At 46.2% G+C, this 22,075-nt stretch overlaps 2 non-coding genes across 2 annotated transcripts; one reads left to right on the top strand and one right to left on the bottom strand.

Moving 5' to 3' along the window:
- The first annotated feature begins 3,782 nt into the window (after nt 1–3,782).
- Nucleotides 3,783–3,864, top strand: TRNAS-AGA (transfer RNA serine (anticodon AGA)). Its single transcript has one exon. It is a non-coding gene; the product is annotated as a tRNA-Ser (tRNA).
- Nucleotides 3,865–4,278: 414 nt separating this feature from the next.
- On the bottom strand, nt 4,279–4,360 carry TRNAL-UAG (transfer RNA leucine (anticodon UAG)). Its single transcript has one exon. It is a non-coding gene; the product is annotated as a tRNA-Leu (tRNA).
- Between the last annotated feature and the right edge of the window lie 17,715 nt (nt 4,361–22,075).

The raw sequence follows: 22,075 nt of genomic DNA, 5'->3' as shown, positions 1-22,075 counted from the left end.
CCTTGGACCGGCCCAGTACTCACCTTAAGTCCATGAGTTTGGTCATGTAAGTCACTGTACTCTACCTATATGCCATTCTTGTATATCCTCCCATAGAATAACTTTGCAGGTACTGAAAATTGCACTGTGTTGACTTTTTAAACGTAAGCGCATTTCTCCTCCTAAACATACTTACCTGAGTGCATTGATTCTGTGCCTAGTTAAATATAGAGATGTCTGTTATTTTTATAAGTTGGTGCGGATCTCCTTATTGAGTTGTGTGCATCATTTACTAGCAGTGGCGGCTCCTTGATGGAGTGCTGCGGGCGGGGGAGGGGCAGAGTGGGAGTAGTAAACTCCGGCCTACGGCCAAATGGAGTTAAGTAAATAAATAAAATAATTTGCATTGCGCATGCTACATCGCTGAGTTGGCGTTGCAGTGCGTGGAATGTAAATTGTTTTACTTATTTATTTACTTAACTCAGTTCGGCCATATGCCAGTTTACTACCCCCCACCATGCATCTCTCTCGCCCTACCACCTCGCACACTCCCTCGAGGAGCCGCCACTGTTTATTAGCTGTGTGTGCAATTTTGCAGTTGTCTAACACTCCTCTCTCAGAAACCTAAGGCTGCTTGACCACACTACTCCCTAGCAGAGCAACTTGGGATTGCTAGAGTAAGCCCTGTCCACTCATAAGGGAATACCTGGACTCATTGCACAATATACCTCTTTTTGTATATTATATAAATAACCAGCTTCCTACAATGACCATGCGTTTTTACACAAATACCGATCTACAAAAAATTGTGGAAGGAGATTTTTGCCCAAATCATGAGCATCCTGAGGCAGGCATGACTAGGAGAAATGGTTTAATTTCTCCACGTTTTCCCTCTTCTCATGTGTCCTGTGTTCTACGGTGCAGATACAAAGAGGGGAATGGCTTTAAGCATCATTTTTGTACAGAAAGAGACCTATTCCTCCACGAAAACTATGCTGACCACAATGCAGGCACCATTGCAATATGATGCATCGATGTCTGCGCTGGTGCATGGCAGTACAGGGAAACAGCAGAACAACGCCACACTGAAGTAAATGTGACATTGTTCTCCTCTCTCCCATTTACTCAAAGCAGCACATCATCTTCACTTGCTGTGTTGCATTGTTATGTTATGTTAAAAGTTTATTTGTAGAGCGCACAGCCACTCAATTGAGTGTCCCGGCGCTGAAGCAGGATGAAGACTCAGCCCGGAGTGGAAGCCAAGCTCTGGGGCTTACAGCTGAAACAGCCAAGTGTTTAGAGATTTCCTGAATGCCAGGAGATCCTGAGTTAACCTTAGATCGACTGGTAGATTGTTTCACAACTTTGCTGCTTGCACCTGGAAGGAACAACCCCGATACGTGCCCAAAGTATCTGGGGGACCGAGCCAGTTACAGTGCTGCTGACCTGAGTGCACGGTGTGGATGACAAAATTGGACTCTTTTTGTAATGTACCCAACTCCTAAACCATGGAGAGCCTTAAACGCCAGGACCATGGCTTTAAAATGAATCCTTTTGCGGACAGGAGCAAATGAAGAGACTTCCGCTGTGAAGCCGTGCGGGCCCTGGGACCCAGCATGAGCAAGGCTCTAGCTGCGGCGTTCTGAGTCACCTGCAGTCTAGTCAGTAGATACTCAGGCATCTGCATGATATCTTACTAACCTGGGCTATAGAGTTTAAGATAAAACAAGTGATTTCAAAGTATATATTTTAGTAATGGGCATCAAACTGTATACATAATCAGACTGAACATAGTACCAAGTGTCCATAAAAAGGATCCATTGCAGAACTCAACTAATAACACTCTTACGTTACCGCTCAAATATAGCACATTTTTGTCAGTTTGAGGCTTCAAGAGACTCCATCAATTAAAACCAATACTGGCTCCCAAGCAGCCTTTACATTTGGTGATTAACCAATTGCACATATTTACTTTTTTTCATGCAGCAGGCACCCTCGTGAGAATGCATCTTTCTTCTTTAGCTCGCTGTCTCTCCCTTGGCTTCAAAGAAACCTGCACCTCACCTCTCTCTTCCAGCAAGAGTCCCCTCAAGGACTGCAATAGCCATTCAAGGACGTTATGATTGTTTTTTCATAAAAAGTGGGTCCACGTTGATACTACTTGCTTCCACTTCTGTTTACATGCAGGTTTTTCTTGATAACTTTAAGGCTCACCCCACACTTACAGTGCAGGGCCCAAGCAAAAGAGTGGGGACATTTGGAGACTCTATTTTTTTACACAAAGGGGCATGCAGCCTGTTTTGGGCCTTAGGCCTAGGTGTGATGGCCCAATGGAATGGGCAGAGAAGACAGCTTTGAGGTATCATTGGTGCTGTAGAATATGTCTGGGCATAGTTCTGCTATGCTGAACTCTGTGAAGTGGCAAAAAACTCAGCTGTGCTCTATGGATTTTTAGCAATGGGTGTTTGCCTCGCGTTTTAAAATCAGCAAGTATGGCATCATGTCCAGAACGAGAGGGTGCAGCTTCTTTTTCCGCTCGAGCAGATGTTCTTCTCAAACGGCAGCTTCGTCAATGTGACCTGTCGCAGCCGCCTGCATTGAGAAATCTCCCTGGGAGGTGGTCTAGCATTAGATTTTCCTCACTCGCCAAATTAGCGTTGGCAAGCTGAGAGAGAGGAGGAACTCCTCTCCGCACCACTGAGTTTTTCAGAACTCTGCGCTCGACACGGAGCATTGAGTATTGAAAACTCAGCAACTCCGCAAGCGGAGCCGAGTTTACCGCCCAGGCCTACTCCAGATGCAGTGGCACTGGAGCCCAGTGGTGTGAAGGGCTAACAAACTAAAATGATGGCTTTTTTACTATTGTTCCTTGCTTTCAGTAGAACTCAGTGCACATTGCAGTGTCACTGTTGCTTTGGGCCTCGGAGCGGTGGCACATGGGAGGGAAATATTGATGCAGAGGAGATACCATAGCTTGTGCCTCAGAGTAATAGCAGAAAGTCGGATGAGGCAAGACAGGGCCCATGTCCTTTACAAAGGGCAGAGGAGACGGTCCGCTTGGAAGGAAGTAGCTATCATTAGTGAAGCAGGTGCAGTGTCGCTGGGGTCCAGGAGTGTCAGTTGCCCATTGCATCACAATTATGTCCGTCTTACTTTATAAAAGAAGCATCAAGCTCATATTTCTTGCTAGCGTTAGTGTTGAGGGCACTCTGCCTGCAGAAGAGGACAACATGTGGGAGCTAGTTTTGGTCTGAAAGGGACTGGAAGCCTCTTTTAAGCTTGGAGCGATGGTCAAGCATGATGGGGAAGGGATGGGAGAGGCACACGAGACAGACTGCTACTCAGAGCCGCAGCTACCCTTAGTGCTTCGAGTGCTGTTGCATACCCGCCCAATTATAGGGAGCCCTGTTTGCTGATTAATTTCTGTTTTGGTTTGATGTATTTACACTTTTATAGGTCTATATTTAGTGTGGATTAGGTACAGCAAAATTAACCCTGAAATGATCTCACAAACCCAGCCCACTGTGGTCAGCCCTGACACAACCCCTCCTGAAATCATTGCCAAAATGTTTAGGAGGGGGCCCCAACTTCAAAACATTTGGCTTAGAGGGGTTCAGAGCAGAAAAAAATTGAAGACCTCCAACCTCAGGCAGAGCTGAATTTGGTTCGTGGGCAATGACACATAAAACGTAAGCTTTATCGACCGTTTGTATTCCTATGTGGAACTTCGATTAGGAATCCGGAGCTGTACAGCAGACTTTTGCTGTTTCCGGGAAAGGTTATGTGGGCTATCATGCCAGCAGGTAGTCGTGGCCGAGCGGTTAAGGCGATGGACTAGAAATCCATTGGGGTCTCCCCGCGCAGGTTCGAATCCTGCCGACTACGTATTCCTTTAGCATCAGTTTTTAACGCTGAAAAACACATTTACTAACGTAAATTTAACTTGGGAAGCTCAACCTTCCTTCTTAATTTACTTTGAATGTTTACCTAGCCAAGGGTCGTTCTTACATTGCAGAGAGAAGAGCGAGACATCCACGCGGAGAGAACATATCAATATTTATTAAACAATAGGTTTGACAACAGTCTCAGCGGGCTGAAGTAAAACTTCGCATTAACAGAAGCACACATCAGGCGACTTCCTGGAGTCCACAGATTAGCAATTTATTTAGAGAAGAAAGTGTAAAAGAGTGAAGTGTAACTTTAACAAAATTAGGGACGTGCAGCTAGAGCATGTGTAGTGAGCAAAGGGGAGAGGATGATGGGAGACTCCTCTGTAAAAGGCTGTTTAAAAAAAATCTTTGGCAGCGGTGGGATTCGAACCCACGCCTCCAGAGAGACTGGAGCCTAAATCCAGCGCCTTAGACCGCTCGGCCACGCTACCATGCGTGGTCACCAATGAAGGACACTTTAAAACTCTGATTATCTCTCTCACCCACTTACCGCACGTGTTCTCCAGACAGATCGAGTCTACTGCAAAAACTGTAACGACACGACTATCTGAGAAATGACTTTTCGAACCAACGTAGAAACATCTGCTCTAAATATAGCAACGTCATTCTATAATGTTCTAATGAATCAAAATTGTTCATACTGGTGGGGTAATCTATTAGCACGTGATCTAAGTTCATTCAAAAAGATAACAGAAGAGCTGCATGTATTGATGGCATCATCCCAAATAACCCACCCAGCCTCCCTAGCATACCCTTAGCTTCCACGCGACGTCATGTCTTGTGTGGCATCTTCACAGTCTGCTGTTTATGTCTTTATCCCAGTTATTTACATTCCCCGGCCTTTGAGCCCACATTGAAAAGGTAGAAGTGACACTGAAAGTTCCATAATGCTACATGGAACTTTTTAAAACCCCAGCACTATTGGGTGGTGCCTCAAATGACGTACGGTCCACGTGGAAGCTCTGAGAGCTGTTCACATTGCAGGCAAAACACAGACAGGAAAGAGGATAGAATGCCATTCTGAAGAAGCTAGGAAAGGAAACAAGGGAACCCTACTCACTTGGAGCCTGGGTGTAAAATATTACCAGAAACAATGGCTCCTGTGGATAGATAAGAACTTATTCTGATAGATATAACGCACAATGGCAATATGGGCGATTAATTAGATGTCAAACAAAGGAAGCTGCACATGCATACACAGTGAGAATGAATTAATCAATTCGTAAAATGTATGTAAATATATATCAACAGTTTATTCAGAGTATCAGTAACATTATATACACACATATAATCAAAAAAGTGACGGCGTGGTGTCCCAAGTGAATTTTACAAAAAAAGAACCTAAACTGCTAAGGTGAAACATAATAATGTGTAGACAACACAAGGTTTCAAGTTTTACATTTAGTTGGATAGAGACGACCAAATTATATGTATAAACAATCAAGGGTTTGCGCTGCTCAGGGAGGGAAAAAGTGTGGCACCGTCAAGTAAAGGTGAAAATAAAGACTTACAGGGACCCCGTCCGGGACCCCTAGTAAGGGTGAAGTAAGCAGGCAAACGTATTTAAATGTTGGTCCGCAGATCCGTATTTTAAGCTGTGTAGAAGTGCTGGAGGAGAGGCACGGGACAGGATACACACGAGAGCGCTCCTGGTATTGATATGGCTGGTAATATAATTAAAAGACTTCTTCTTGGTGAATGTAGTGTGGCTTAGACGATGCAGGCGCTAAGTGATGGCGCGTGGTACACGGACGATCCCGGCGGTGTGTCCTCTCCTCTCGGTATGATAACACCAACCCGTGAAAGGTGCCCCATTTGACCAGTCCTGAAGAGACCTGATATCCTATTCAGGTCGAAACGCCATCGACAGAGATAATCCGTAATGGGAGAAGGCCCTACCGAGAAATGCTCTTGTGATAATATTTCAAAACAGAGCTGCTGCCATTTTTTATTATTTTGTAAATTTTATGTATTTTTAAGAAAATGTTATCTAAGGCCTATCCTCTTAAAGTATAAAATTCGATCAACAGTAGATGCTATGAAATTATTGTGTTCTTTTGAGAGCCTAGATATCTGTTTTTATGTTGCATATTTTATTATGAAATGTAGAGCGGCTAGGAAATCTATAATACTGTGAAATTCAGTTGTTATATGGCTAATTTGCACTTGTGCATATGTCACTTTATTGTAGAATGGGAACACCCTTATGTACTATAAGTCTACTGTTTATTATGCTGTAAAAACTATAATGAAATGCAGAGTTTCTGGATAATAGATAGTATTGTGAAATTTTAATCTAAACTGCAATTTTGCACCTATGCATATGTCACTTTAAAGAGAATTAGCATAGTCTCCCAAGTACTGTATAAGGGAATTAGATATAGCAATCGAGATTTTGGACATCTGGACTTTTGCACATGATACTTTTTTAGCACTACGCATTTTAATATAAATCATTAGTATATGGTTATTTTAGGTTATTACTGAATTCTGTAAAAATTGTTATTTTTGAAGAATTTACTCGTTGAATTTATAACAGTGTGTTTCCATTCGTGTATATCAGACAGACAAAATATGACTTTGATTGTTTAAACGTTTTTGACAAGAGATTGTGTGACACACTTTGAACAAGGGAATGTAAACAACCCTATTCTGAGCCATAGCTCCAGTGCACAAGTCCTATAAAAAGAAGTGGGGGGATGCTGACATCACAACAGGAAGTGATGTCAGGAAATGTGGCTTGCACCATCAGACTCATTGCCTCCCCTCGCTCACCCCTTAGATGTGATTGCATCAGAGAACCCAGCGCGTGAGCATCGTTCTGAATGAGAGGCCAAAGAGTGAATGTGAGGCTCCATTTGCTCCAGTGATCGAGCTCCCGGTAAAATAAGTGGGGGGACGCCGTAAACCTGTGTGGTACCCCGACTCGAACCCTGCATAGATCTGAATACAAAATGATGCTGTCACTCAGTCATTTAATGATGTAGTATCAGAAAAAAACTTTTGATCATGCTCATTTTCGTATGGGTGCAGTATGAATACCAGCACTCATGGTCAGGCATTTATCATTTGTTAATACCCAAGGAGGTCCAACGGCCACCAAGGCAATAACGACAAGGAAATGCCCTCGTCTTCAGTCAGCACTGCTGAATAACGACACCGATGCATGTGCCTTTCAGTTTGTTTTGTGAGACACAGTATTAAAGTGGTTATGTGAAACTGGACTAGCTATATGTTTCAGGAAGAGCATTTTGTTTGAAACTGAACTTGTTTTCATAGCACTGTGCCAATGGCTGCTGTTTCTCTTTATATGTATTACTACACAAGATATGTCCTTCGCGTGTATAAAACATCAGATGAGTGGAGACTCAGGAGTGGTGAAAATGGTCTGAAAGAGCAGTAAATTTATAATAAAAATGGGACTACGAGAACTCGATTTGTGCTCACTTCAATGTTTGCCCAGAACGCATAGACATTCATACTGGCAGGAAGGGTGCACAGTACAACTTTGATTTCTAAAATTTGGTTGGAAATGCACCATTTGTCCACTGTTTTTTCAAAAATTTCACGAACCCCCCTTAGGTTGTTAGGGCTCCCTTACTATGCTCGCTCGCCGCGGTGCACTCCAACTAAAATTCTACGCCCCACCACTTTCTAATGTCACCAGCCGCCACGGATGTTTGGATATAGATGAGATTACTTATATACTATTGCGCAACCTCCTCTGTTGTATCTGTAAAACATACCTTTTGTCCCAAAGTATTATTTTGAATGTTGACCTCCTCTCCTGAATATTTGTCCTGATTTTTTACTCTCACCATCCTGAATTGGCACCCAGGCCAGTTGGTCACAGTATTCGATAGTCTTTTTAAACAAGTAAAAGCGGCACTCCCCAGCAATGTTCCCTCTAATTTTTTCCCTCAGTGTGCGGCAGTGCAAGGTCTATGTGCGCTGCTTCCAAGGCTGTGTGCGCCAGTAACCAGGTGTGCGTGTGTGTGCAGCACTAAATATCACTCCAAACTTTTGCTTAAAAAAGTGAAAAGACAGTGCATTTCCTCACATACAGATCCAAGTAAACGGTGTTAAGGCTGGTTTGAAACCGTCCCACATAGCAAGTTGAAACCTTAGCAGCTATGTTGCTGCATTTCTTTTCTTAATAGAGCTGGGCTGCGGGGGGATTGTGTGCATTTGTTCAAGTTTTCATGTTGATTTCAGCTCATGGTGGGCACTGCAATTAACATGAAAACTTTAACAAATTCTCTCTTTGAGCAGGAAAAATAAAATTATAATAACGCTTATATAATTTTACTTTTCGCAGTTTCAGGGCTGGATTACGGTAGGGCCCCATCAGGCTTTTGACTAACACATTTTTAATGCTAGTGTCCGCATCACCGCATTAAAATGCATTAGTCACGTATTCTAGCGCCCCTCTAACAATACTGCAATTGAGGCACACTGCCAATGAGGCAGCACCAGCACGATAAAATTGTCTAACATATGAGAGCATGCAACTGTGACTTCAAATTTAAAATGCTATGCGTCAGAGATATAATATTCATGAACAGCGCTGAGCAGCCAGGCCAGAATTTAACACATCAATTAGCCGTGCCCCAACCAGCCTTCCTGTGAGTCTACTTCTTTAATTTGATAGCTTCCATTCCCCTGCTTTTTTATTTTAAACATGTGTCCCAGGATGGCAGAAATAGCCACAGCCCACAGATAAGGCTTGCGTTCGTGGCAGTTCGGGGCAGGGCGGGTATAGAAGGAAAAGGAGTCGCCCAGAGAAGACAAGGACAGTGTCCACTTCTGCTCTGCCTCTGGCAAAAGCACTCATTGATCTCTAAATAATTAATGTAAAAGCGAAAAGGTAACCATGTAGTTCCTGCTTACATTTCACATGCTTTACTTAAACTTGCATTTCCTATGAGTGTTTGGTTTCTCCATGATTTTGTAACTTTTTTTTAGGCAGCATATTACTCTCGTCTAATGCGTAATTTGAATTATGTCGCATCCAGGAGTTTATAGCGGGTCACAATTGGGGTGTAGCTGAAGGCAGTGCAAGTTTCTATCAACGGGGCAGTATGGTGTTCAGTGGAGGAGAGGATGTGGCACTATGGTCAGAGCTGGCGAGTTTGGAACTGGGGAACCAGGTTCAGCCTTCATGACCAGTCCACCAGACCACTCTCCTGAGGGAGCACATTCCCTTGCTATACTTTAGACGCCCTGGTGTCTTTGCACCATCATGTTTTCCCTAACAGTGGCAACTTTGGGTTAACTGTAAAGGCCTGTCAACCACAATCCATACCGAAGTTCACCTCCAGTCTTGCAGGCAGGCCTATGAAGCTGCACACCCTAGCGCAACAGTCACTGAGGTCACAGGACCCTTGAGCAATGTGGCTCTAGGGCAGTGCGATCGTACCGGACGCTGACTATTATTAAACAAAACTCCCAACTATGCTGGTTCTTTTTTTATCGACTCAGAGTTTGTGCTTCTCCACACCAACCCTCCTAAACTATATGGCCTACCAGTATGGATTTCTTGTAGGGATAAATACCCAGGCAGGCTAGAGAGTACAAGAGCTGGCTGACTATGAAATAGTCAGCCAGCTCTTGTACTCTCTAGCCTGCCTGGGTATTTATCCCTACAAGAAATTGTTGTCCCTGACCCAGGAGTCGCATCCATATCAGGGGGGGATGTACCATGTTACAACGCATACCGTTACAACTACCTACTATTACAACGCGACCATTACAACGCATACCATTACAACGCATAGCGCTTTGAGGTGCTGGATAGTGGTAAGTATAATTTACTATTCTAACTCCAGTCCCCGTGGACACTAGGGAAGGTGTTGGATAGTAAATTATACTTATTCCCTATCCTAGAGCGCCCCCCAGCGCAATGCGTTGTAATGGTATGCGTTGTAAAAGATGCGTTGTAATAGTAGGTAGTTGTAAAAGATGCGTTGTAACGGGTGTATACCATCAGGGGGTCCTTGATACCTACAAGACACTACCAGTATGGATGACATATCTGTAGGCTTTCCTGTTTTCAGTTTCTATTTTTAGTAAATTCTGGTGGTGTTTTTTCAGTGCTTTCCAGTGATTTCCATACCTAAAAAAACACAGTGCTTTTCAGTGTTTACTCATTTTCGCGTCATAAAAAACAACTGAAACTGTGTTTTGCCGGTGTTTATGGAACGCTTTGCTTTTATGTTTGTTCTTTCAATTTTTCTTCAGCATATTGTATGGTAGTGTAAGTGGCCATGAGCCACTCATGAGGAAAAGCTAAGCAAGAGATGTACACAAGAGTATGAAATACAGGTATATTGCTGGCGCTGTTAGAGTACTCCTTAGAAAAATCTAAGGATGGTACTGTAAAAGTTCAACCTACTCACAAGTAATACTGGTGCAACAGTTTCACAGTACTCACGATAAAACGCTACGCAAGGCATGCAGTTGCAAACAAAACACCTGTGAGTTAGTAGCACCTTCTAAGAAGCATAAGAGCAAGCAATATATAAGTGTGTAGACCAGTGCTTCATTTGTGAAAGAGAGTGTCAGGGCCTGAAACTCTGCTCAGAAGCCCGCGGCCGGTGCAGTGAAACATGGGCGCGAGGAATACCAAGGCTGGAAGTTTTAATGCCACCTCATACCTCTTTAATCCACTACTAGACAATCCCCTCCCCTTTATCTCACTCCTTGAGGTTCCTGAATTTTCATTTTGTGACGGTTTTGCTGTCTTCCACCGTCTTTCTGCTATGTGTAATAGGTACATAAATGATGTGGAAAAATAAGTGTGGGTTCCCCAAGAGTAAGTGTCCCCACTGGCAACCACCAGCTATTTCTCCCTCTGTCTCACTCCCTCTCTCACTCCCTCTCTCTCCCTCTATTTCCCTCTCTCCCTGACTCCCTCTGTCTCACTCACTCTGACTGTCTCACTCCTTCTCTGTCTCCCTCTCTCTCCATCTCCCTCTCTCTCCTTCCCTCTCCCTCTGTCTCCCTCCTCACTCTGTCTCCCTCCTCCCTCTGTCACCCTTCTCCCTACCTCCTCCCTCACCCTGTCACCCTCCTCCCTCCCTCTGTCTGTCACCATCCTCCCTCCCTCCTCCCTCCTCCCTCTGTCTGTCACCCTCCCTCGCTCTCCCTCTGTCTGCCTCCCTTTTCCTCCCTCGCTCTGCCTCCCTTTCCCTCACTCGCTCTCTCTCCCTATCCCTCCCTCCCTCTGTCTGCCTCCCTTTCCCACCCTCGCTCTCACTCTGTCTGTTGTTCTATCCATCTCTGTAATACATGTGGACAGACAGAAGGGCAACACCTTGCCATGTAGTGAGAACTCAACAAGAAGATGACCACACACACTGCCTCAGGAATATTAAAAAGCAAGACAGAAACTGATGTACGTTTTAGATTCCACACAGACCTTCTCTTCCTACAGCAAAGACCATTCACAGACAGAATAATACAATAACAATATCAGGAAGAAACAGGTCTAAGAGAGGCTTCAGAAACGACATTCCACTGTAGGGCAGCTTCGGACAGAGGAAGCACTTGTGAGTTGTATCTCTGGTTGGAAATCTCTGACGCCAGAACACTCCCACGTGAGCCAGGCAGGGGGCCTGGTGTTGCTCTGGCCCTTTGACTTTCACACCTCGGCACCCCATTCTCTTGTCTGTCTTCTCCCCCTGCACTCTGGCGCTCATGTAAAGCGCTCTGATACCTCCGGTAAACAGCACACTCAGTCCCAAGGTGTGCAACACTGCTCTCTGTCACCAGAGCACACGACGAACACGTGCACTTTCACTCTCTGCCACCTATAAACAGTACACTCGCCTCAGGAGTGCAATCATTCTCGCTGCAGCACAGAGATTACTGTTTGCTTCTAAATTTAAAGAGCTCTCTCTCTCAGAAAATTACTTCCTGCAGATCTTTAAATTATTGTCGATCATTGATGAATCTCTCCACATTTTTCCCTCAATCATCTAGTTTAAGTATCTGTCAAAACCTATTACTTTCGAGTGCAAAGAGAGGCGAATGGCAAGAGATCTTGGCTCTGAAGCCTTGCAGGTAATTTTCAGCCCAGAGGGAAGAACGAATTGACTCGGCAATGGGATTTCATAATACACTACCCATTTTAACAATGAGGTCGGTTATGCGTCAATGTATGCATGGTGTAAGTAAAGAAATACAGAAAAATAAAAAATAAATCCCACTTGGATCGCTATTTTCCTAGACGTGGTTCAAATTCATGGAACTAGAATGTGCAAAGCAGTTTTTAACTAGGACTGCTTGATAAAAGGGGGAGGCTGTGTCGTGCACGCTGGCCCCAGGCTAAAAACAATCACGCTATCCTGTGAACAGGGGCAACAGTAATGATGATGTAAGCGACGTAGCACCACTTTTTTGATAGTGTGAAAACAAGCATTTGCAATGTAATAGTTCTCGCATTTATGCGAGTTTGAGCTATTGACATTGCAATTAACAATGAGTTTTATTTTTCTTTTTGTTATTAAAACATAAATAAAAGGCATTGTCATTTACAATGCTGATAGCTTAAACTCGCATAAATGCGAGGCTTAATGCATTGCAAAAGCTTGTTAAGTGTGAGGTTCCTAGCCGCCGCCAGTCAGGATATTCAGACAAAAGGAGGCCTGATTGCCCTTAACTTGCACATAAATTATGTTGCGTTCCTCTAATTTCGCTCTGTTGTTGGTGTAACATGAATCCTGATTTCTGTAAATAGACGGAGCCCGAGTGATTAACTGAACCTTTCATTTCTATTGTTAAATTTGAGGACTGTGCTCCCAGCAGAGAATGGACCCCCCTGTGGGCCAAGGGAGCCTCTCATAAAAGAAACCGGGCGCATGGGAGGCGGAGAGTCAACACTCTAACCTGCCAGATAGCAGAGATGAATTCGGATCATGGAGCCTACTGCAGTGATCTGTGTGCAGCTGGCAGGTCCGATTTGGTTTAGGTGAAATAATAGAGTTTAGTTTTCCTAATGTCATCAATCACGTTGAAAAGAGAGCAGGACGAGCACGCAAAGCCACGGATTGCAGGATGAAGGAGGAAGGGAGCGAACACCACCATGAACAGCGGAAGGAGGGTGAAATGTTTAATTGCAATTACTGATGCCTAGGTCGGATGCAGATTTGTCATGCTATGGCTCCCTCAAGTGGCCAAAAGGTGCAAGTGGCCAAGTGGTGAATCACAGTTGAAAAAAACAGCGATACTCGGTTTAAACCGGGTCAGCTGATTTGAAGTCGGTAGGGTAATCTCAATTACATTCAGTTTTAACCGAATTCCGGACAGCCTACATATCTGGCTGCTACACTTTTAGTCCTTTGGCTTATGTAGCATTTCCTATACGCTGATTTACACACGTATGTTTGATTGTCTATGTGTAATGTGTGTGTGATGCAAAGTACCTCTGACATCCTTTAATGGTATGAGTGGCACTATACAACTAATTCAATGTATCTGAGAGAGAGTGGTTAAAGGGACTTGGTCACTCTTAAAGGGTGCTCCTGAGAGAATCCATGGTGGAGGTGGTCATGAGGGGGGCACCAACTAACATTGTCGCACTGGGAGCCATCAGCGCTAAAGCCGGCCCTGGTCTTGCTGTATTGTTTTATTAGTAAAGCGAGGCTGCAGGGAAGATTGTGCACTTTTATTTAAGTATTCATGTTAATCGCAGCTCGTGAAGGGGCTGCAATTAGTATGAATACTTAAATAAAAGCACAAAATCTCCCCCGCAGCCTCGCTTTACTAACAAAACAATACAGCACGTTTAAAAACACCATGTACTTGTAGATTAATCTGCCTTGTTTGCAGATTTGCTGTATTGTTTTGATAGTAAAGCAAGGCTTCGGGGGAGATTGTGTGCTTTTATTTAAGTATTCATACTAATTGCAGCCCCTTCACGAGCTGCGATTAACATGGATAACACATGGGTGTATAAAAGAAAACAGGACATAGGGGGTTGAGGTTAGAGGAAGCTTCACAAATCATTGCTCTGCCAAAGAGTGCTTCCCTTTTTAGGCATACATGGTGCAGTGTGCACAGATGTAAACATGGTGCATTGATCCGTTTTATTCGATTGAGGTTGGCAGCCTATTCCTTGCAATTTGCATGGCGTGCCACCTCTTGCCTCCCAATCCTTTCACAAGCCCCTTGCTACACCCACGCCCTGATATGTGCTGCCACAGCAGGCTATCAAATGAAGCCCTTGCCAGCAGGTAGACTGGACTTTAGATACCCCTGTGTCTGTGAAAAGGTTCCCTCAGACTACCAAGCTTTATCTTCAGTGGGCAAGACGCACCAATAAGAAATGCTAGTACACTTAAGAGGCAGCTCCTACTTGTCATATGCAAGAGGCCTGCCTAATCCTTTTGGGGACCCGCGACTCTCAATCATGCCAGGCGTCAACCTTGCAGAGGGCGGGGTCTTAGTTGGTTTGTGGAGGCCGGTCAGCACCAGTCTGGCTCTCAACACAGGAAGTGCCCAGTGGTGGCTGGTGACATTTCAAAGTGGTGGGGGGTAACAGTTCGGGATGAGTGCCCGCCAGCGAGTGAACATAGCGAGTCCAACGATCAAAGGGCGCTTGCGTGGGTTCTCCCCAAGAAAAAATTTAAAATACAGTGGGTAAATGGTGCATTTTCAAGCAAATTTAAGAAAGCAAGAGGGGTAATAAAGCAATTGCAAAAGTGTAGTTATGAGATCAATGAAGAGATTTAATATGCTAATGACATAGGTAGCTGCTTATTCAGTATAACTAAAGTACTTCATAACAGACTTTGAGATAACAGTGCTGAGTACCTCACAGATGTCTATATTTATTCATAGCCTAGATATGTTTTTTTTCAATGACAAAAACGGAAGGAGCCTCGTGCGAGAGGACATTGTTATCCTTTTTTGAGAAACACATTTTACGTTTTGTAAAGCAAGAACATACACATTGTATAATGAACATTGTTTTTACGTGAGCCTCTCATGCTACTATTAGACTGATCCATGCGCTATTCAAACGTCAAAATAATTAAATCAAACATACATCTCTCAAACAATTTACTTTTAATTCCTATAAAATTGTGCTACAGGCAGGTTAATCTATTTTGCAGAATACCCAGTGCTTACTGTTAGACACATTTTCACTGTGGTTTGCATATCTGCCCAAACACACACTTTTGATTAGTTCATTAAAGAGCTCATATGTACACATTCAATTAACTAGAACAATCTTAAACCGAAGTCCATGAAAAACATTTAATGATGTCCACTTTTATCTCACCCACAAGCACATAAAAACAGTTGGTCGTGGGTCACGTGAATATGTGCACTGTTCTATTTTCAAGTGGCCTGCCTCTCTTCTGCTCTCAAGCCGGCATACCTGAAGATTAGTCATGTGCATTGCACTGGCGTTATGCAGGAGGGCCGTGCACGTGCAGGATGGTGTGCCGAAGACTAATCTGCCCAGTTCACAACCATTTGTTAGCAGGTACCCAATACTTGAGAATTGGTCTAAACTGCCCCAAAGAGTTAGAGTGTTCTGACTAGCCGTTCAATCGATGCAACGATAATCAGAAAGCCTTTTGCTATGTGTTATATATCACGTTAAAAAGTGCAAGCTCTGCGGCTGTGACAGGAAGCACCAGACATTGTAAACTCTGAAGATCTGCTGCCTCAGGAGTTAGCTGAAACATTGTCAAACTCGGGCCCAATCAAATTCAAATTCCATGTGACTGAAACAATGGACGACTTCTGCACGAAGGCCCTTTTTGTCCAGAAGCAGCAACCAAACAGCAGTCGTGGCTCGTGGAGGGGGGGGAGGTTGGGGAGAGGGATGTCGCACGGGAGGGGGTAAATTAAATATAAAACAAAAGCAAGCAAAACTTACCTCACCACGCCACAGTCATATGCAGGAACATTCACCAACTACTGCAATCTGATTGGTGGCGAACATCAGTGTCTGTGTAGCGAAAAAAGTAAAGGAATACTCATTGTGCTTCTTTCAGTTAGCCTCCCGAGTGCGGTATGGAGTTCCCTACTAATGACGGCCCTTAGACTTAGAGTAGACTGAGTGCGTGGCAGCAATTTCTAGCCCTTAATTTAATGAATACAATAAAAAAATAAACTTACCGGGCATCTCCATTCTCCTCCGATCCTGTGTGTCTCCTCTGCTCTGCTCTGCAACGTGGTGGAACTAACTTCTCCCCGCTCTTTCCTTTTGCAAATTCGAAACTGCCAAATCAGGAGACTGGATGCGTCGAGAGGCGGCTGACCCTTGTTTACTTCTTTGCACCCTGGCATTTGATAGGGCATGGCACCAACCACGCGTGCGGCACCCAATAATGGATTGCTGCGCGGTGGACCATTGGGACTAACCAATCCTGGCGCTGCATGCAACGCCAGGATTGGCAAGGGGGGCACAGATACCATTGGCCCCTATCAACCCTGGGGACTGTGGCCCTGGGGGTGCTGTATGAAACAGCACCCCCCTTGGGTCCCTCGCTAAGGGGGAAGAGTAAGCGCATGCGCGGGCTGAATAATGCCCATAAATACACATGCGCAGTTTGTGCACTACTGGCTGCTGCAGCTGAGTGATTGAACTGTCACTCAAGCTGCAGCAGCTCAGCCCAGCCCCACCTCCTGGCGCCGCGCACTCCGATATTCGGGCATGAGGTGAGAACAGGAGAACAGCAATGCCCTGTTGATGCTGCTTTGCAGGCACGGTGTGTGCACGCCACGAGGCTTAGTGGGGCTACGTCCCTACGCCCCAATGGACGCACCGCGCCTGGAAGTGCCCAGTGTAGCCCCTGAGGTACCTTTATTTTAATATCCTAATGACTTGATGTGCTTCCACGCACAGCTCGTGCGGTTATACATTCCTCTTTAATTATGGTCACGTTTCACAGCTGACTATTATATAGGCACACATCGCGCACCTGCTTGTTTGCAAAGAATGCAGTTGATTATGAGTGCAGCAAATTGCAGTTTCTTGTGTCCATTTTGCACTTCTGTGTTTTGCTGTTGTGTGTTCTGTTAATGTGACGCTTTGGAGAAGGCACAGGCAGGCACTGCCTGATAGGAGTCTGGGGAAAAGGTCTACAGGCCTCATTCAAGGCCTCTCAGCTGGAAAAGCGTTGTATTTTAGGCAAAACATGGGTTTTCTTATACCCTGGACATATTTCTTTGACAAAGAGAAACGTACAAAGTATAGCCTTTCACAGTATTGGTCAACTGACATGACCCACGCAGGTTCGAAACACTGCATTTATTTCATGAGGATTAGCTGTAACTGTTTTTTAGGTCTCGCCTGTCGATGCGCATGCGCATCGAGCAAGCGAGAGTATTGGGACTTATCCACTCTTTATCCACACTGCAAGGAATCGTGGTGATTCCTTGCAGTGCCCGTGACTTCTAAGCTCAATGCGCATGCGCATTGAGCTTAAAAGCGCGTGCACGTCTGTCTTTGTTTACCCGCTCCGCCCCCCCCCCTTCCCGCCGTCTCGCATTTCCCCTGCCGCATCAAAGGCTTTCACGGCCGGCCGGCCATGCTTTCAGTTTCACGACCGGCCGGCCGTGTCAATTACATTCCAAAGCCCGCTCTCCCTGCTCCGCCCCCTGCTCCGGCCGAGACGTGCAATTTCATGTCAACAACGTAAGTACGGAGAGGCATTTTTTTACTCTATGCTTTAAAAACGCAATTCGTTATTTACTAAGACACCTTTCCCTTGCTAAAATGCCCCTTAATTGTGTGTCTGATGTTAGCTGCGTGCCCAATACACCTACCGTAACATTCAAGCACAACTAAACTTAAAGCCACCATTTTATACAAGTTTTCGTACAATCTGCGCCGTGTCGCATTTCTCCTCCCCCCTCCCCTCTCTTCCCTCCGTCTTGTTTGTTATTTTAACCGCTCCGCCCCCTCCCCTTCCCGCCGTGTCGCATTTTTGTTCATGCCTTTTGTTTTCATCCCCGGTTTGTTATGGGGTATTGGCCTCGACCATTGCATATGTAATTTTCTACACCATTTTATCATGGCCCCCATTTTTGCCCGCTTTGTTTCTTTTCTTGTTGTCCTCTGTTTATTTTGTTAGTTAATCTAAGAGGAGGAGCTACTCTATAGTCCATCTTCTTATTTATCTGGCTTCCGCCCAGCGCTAAATATTTAAACTCTGTTCCCGACCCTCAAAGTGCGTTGCATCTCGGCTGTGACCACTCGGTTACCCTGCCCGGATGTTTTTTTTGCACCGCCTGATCCTTTACTCAAAGTAACACCCCTCGTCGCAGCTGCATTTTTATCTTTAACGCCCTCGCAATCTCCTACTTTGGCTCCATTGGTGGACCGATTTTATATAATTGTCTGTGCGCGTATATGCCTTTTGCACTTTACGAGTCTCCTACTATCATTCTCTTTTTGTATACCGTGGCAGCCCATATCCTGCACTGGGAGCTGCTGGCTTCCCGGTGCTTCTCTCGTTCCCTCGCTGACATGGTAGCTGGGGCAATAATCCCGTAAGCTCCCAAAGCGTCAGTGATAAAGTGTCTGACTTGGGACTAAGAGCAGTGTTTAATTTATTTTAAAAACAAAGTGTCTATGCCCGAAGCTCTGCTCAGAAGCCCACGGTTGTACGAGTAAATCTCGTCTCGCCTGATATCGAGGCGGATGGTCTTAAATACAGGTCATGACTCATTAATCCACTGCCAGACACCTTACATTCCAACACACCCGGTTCAGATCGAAGACTACTGATTTCAAAGCTACCCCCCAAATACCGATTTGAACCCTCACTCACACTCACTCACTCACCCTCACTCACCCTCACTCACCCTCACTCACCCTCACTCACCCTCACTCACCCTCACTCACCCTCAACCCCTCACCCTCACTCAGCCTCACTCACCCTCAACTCCTCACTCACCCTCAACCCCTCACCCTCACCCTCACTCACCCTCAACCCCTCACCCTCAACCCCTCACTCACCCTCACTCTCACTCCTCACTCCCCCTCACCCTCACTCACCCTCAACCCCTCACCCTCACTCACCCTCAACCCCTCACCCTCACTCACCCTCACTCACCCTCAACCCCTCACCCTCACTCACCCTCACCCTCACTCACCCTCACTCACCCTCACTCACCCTCACCCTCACTCACCCTCACTCACCCTCAACCCCTCACCCTCACTCACCCTCACCCACCCTCACTCACCCTCAACCCCTCACCCTCACCCTCACTCACCCTCACTCACCCTCACTCACTCACCCTCACTCACCCTCACTCACCCTCACTCACTCCTCACTCACTCACCCTCACTCACCCTCACTCACCCTCACTCACCCTCACTCACCCTCAGCCCCTCACCCTCAACCCCTCACCCTCAACCCCTCACCCTCAACCCCTCACTCACCCTCACTCATCCTCACTCACCCTCAACCCCTCACCCTCACCCTCACTCACCCTCAACCCCTCAACCTAACTCACCCTCACCCTCACTCACCCTCAACCCCTCACTCACCCTCACTCACCCTCAACCCCTCAACATCAACCCCTCACCCTCACTCACCCTCACTCACCCTCACCCTCACTCACCCTCACTCACCCTCACTCACCCTCACTCACCCTCACCCTCACTCACCCTCACCCTCACTCACCCTCACCCTCACTCACCCTCACTCACCCTCACCCTCACTCACCCTCACCCTCACTCACCCTCACTCACCCCCACCCTCACTCACCCTCACTCACCCTCACCTTCACTCACCCTCACCCTCACTCACCCTCAACCCCTCACCCTCACTCACCATCAACCCCTCACTCACCCTCACTCCCTCACCCTCACTCACACTCACTCACCCTCAACCCCTCACCCTCACTCACCCTCAACCCCTCACTCACCCTCACTCACCCTCACTCCCTCACTCACCCTCACTCACCCTCACACTCACTCACCCTCACTCACCCTCACCCTCACCCTCACTCACCCTCACCCTCACCCACCCTCACCCTCACTCACCCTCACCCTCACTCACCCTCAACTCCTCACTCACCCTCAACCCCTCACCCTCACCCTCACTCACCCTCAACCCCTCACCCTCAACCCCTCACTCACCCTCACTCTCACTCCTCACTCCCCCTCACCCTCACTCACCCTCAACCCCTCACCCTCACTCACCCTCAACCCCTCACCCTCACTCACCCTCACTCACCCTCAACCCCTCACCCTCAACCCCTCACCCTCACTCACCCTCACCCTCACTCACCCTCACTCACCCTCAACCCCTCACCCTCACTCACCCTCACTCACCCTCACCCACCCTCACTCACCCTCAACCCCTCACCCTCACTCACCCTCACTCACCCTCACTCACCCTCACTCACCCTCACTCACCCTCACCCACTCACCCTCACTCACCCTCACTCACCCTCACTCACCCTCACTCACCCTCACTCACCCTCACTCACCCTCACTCACCCCCTCACCCTCAACCCCTCACTCACCCTCACTCTCACTCATCCTCACTCACCCTCAACCCCTCACCCTCACCCTCACTCACCCTCAACCCCTCACCCTCACTCACCCTCACCCTCACTCACTCTCACCCTCACTCACCCTCACTCTCACTCACCCTCACTCACCCTCACTCTCACTCACCCTCAACCCCTCACCCTCAACCCCTCACTCACCCTCACTCACCCTCACCCACCCTCACCCTCACTCACCCTCACTCACCCTCAACCCCTCACCCTCACACAGTGCAATAGGTCTCGGAGCATTTGAGTTAGAGCTTTTAGAAATGTTTATGGCTTTTTTTTTTTAATTCTTTAGCATTGGCTACAGGAAACAAAAATGCTAAAGATTTACAAAAAAACCCATAAACAATTCTAAAAGCACTAACTCTAATGCTGCGAGACCTAATGCATTTCCAATGCTTGTAATAGTTTAGTGCCGTTACATTTCTGTTGCTTTACAACAGTTTAAAGATATTAGAGTTTCCCATTCCTCAAACAAGTTTCAGATTTTTAAATGTTTCCTTAATCTTCATTCCTTGATATTTTTCGTATAAAAATGCCACTCATATTTGTTGAAATGTCACTCATTATTACCTCGAAATTATTGAAATGTCACACATGGCAATCTGAAACCTTGCCAGCTATGCAATGGAACTAGCAGTCCATAAATTACAAACGTATTTTGTGAACAGTGAAACATTGCAGCGAGCAGCTTTCAAATCCAAAGTTTACTTTTAGAATGAGTCTTCCTGCATTTATTGATGTACCTTAACGCCAAACCCAAATTGCTTACAATAAACATCTACTCCTCGCAGCCGCGCAGTTAACCTCTTCCATGCCACACAGGTTTATGCAACAACCTGAAATTAATCCGCTAAGTACCGGGCGGCCCCAAACCTGTGGGCGTTTAGAAGCCTGAGCTAACTTGCACACTCACGGGAACATAATTACACGCAAATACGAGGGACACCGATGGAAAAGAAATACAATGTATTCCCCAAACGAGGTAGGTTAGTGACAAGGTAGCTCCGTATTTTGACGTTTCTCTCACCTTCAGCAAGAGCCAGGACAGCACTCCTCAGCCCAACACCTCTTATCCCTTGCCTCAGAAACGTGGTCCGAGTGTGTCCTCGCAAAAAAACCCTTACTGGCTTCTTTACCCGGCCATTGTGCCTGACCTTTACCGTAATCTAGAGAGCAACTTCTACCCCTAAATGCCTCTTTCTCCTGTATGCTGAAAGAGGTGCAAAGGGGAGGGGTCTTCCCTTACCGGGAACTTTCACCTAATTAGGAGGGCATTCAAATCCAGCAAAGCGAGGCTGCGGGGGGCGGACGGGGGGATTGAGTGCTTTCATTTAAGTATCGATGTTAATCGCCGCTCGTGAAGAGGCTGCAATTAACATGGAAACTTAAAGAAAAGCACTCAATCTCCCCCGCAGCCTCACGCTACTAATAAAACATTACAGCAAACAAATGGGCAATAGAAAAAGCACACACTCCTTTCGTCGCAATCTGGAAATGCCCGTTTTTCACGGCGGCGGCGCGAATACTCTCGGCAGATGAGCCTTCTGTGCGCGCTCCACACATGGGACTGCGCGCTCGGAGGTAGAGAAGTGCGCGCGCGCCCAGGCGCG

This window comes from Lissotriton vulgaris, chromosome 12 (genome assembly GCF_964263255.1).
Source record: "Lissotriton vulgaris chromosome 12, aLisVul1.2, whole genome shotgun sequence".
NCBI classification, from domain to species: Eukaryota; Metazoa; Chordata; class Amphibia; order Caudata; family Salamandridae; genus Lissotriton; species Lissotriton vulgaris.
Note: the sequence above shows the minus strand (reverse complement) of the source record. Positions and strands in the feature narration are given on the sequence as shown.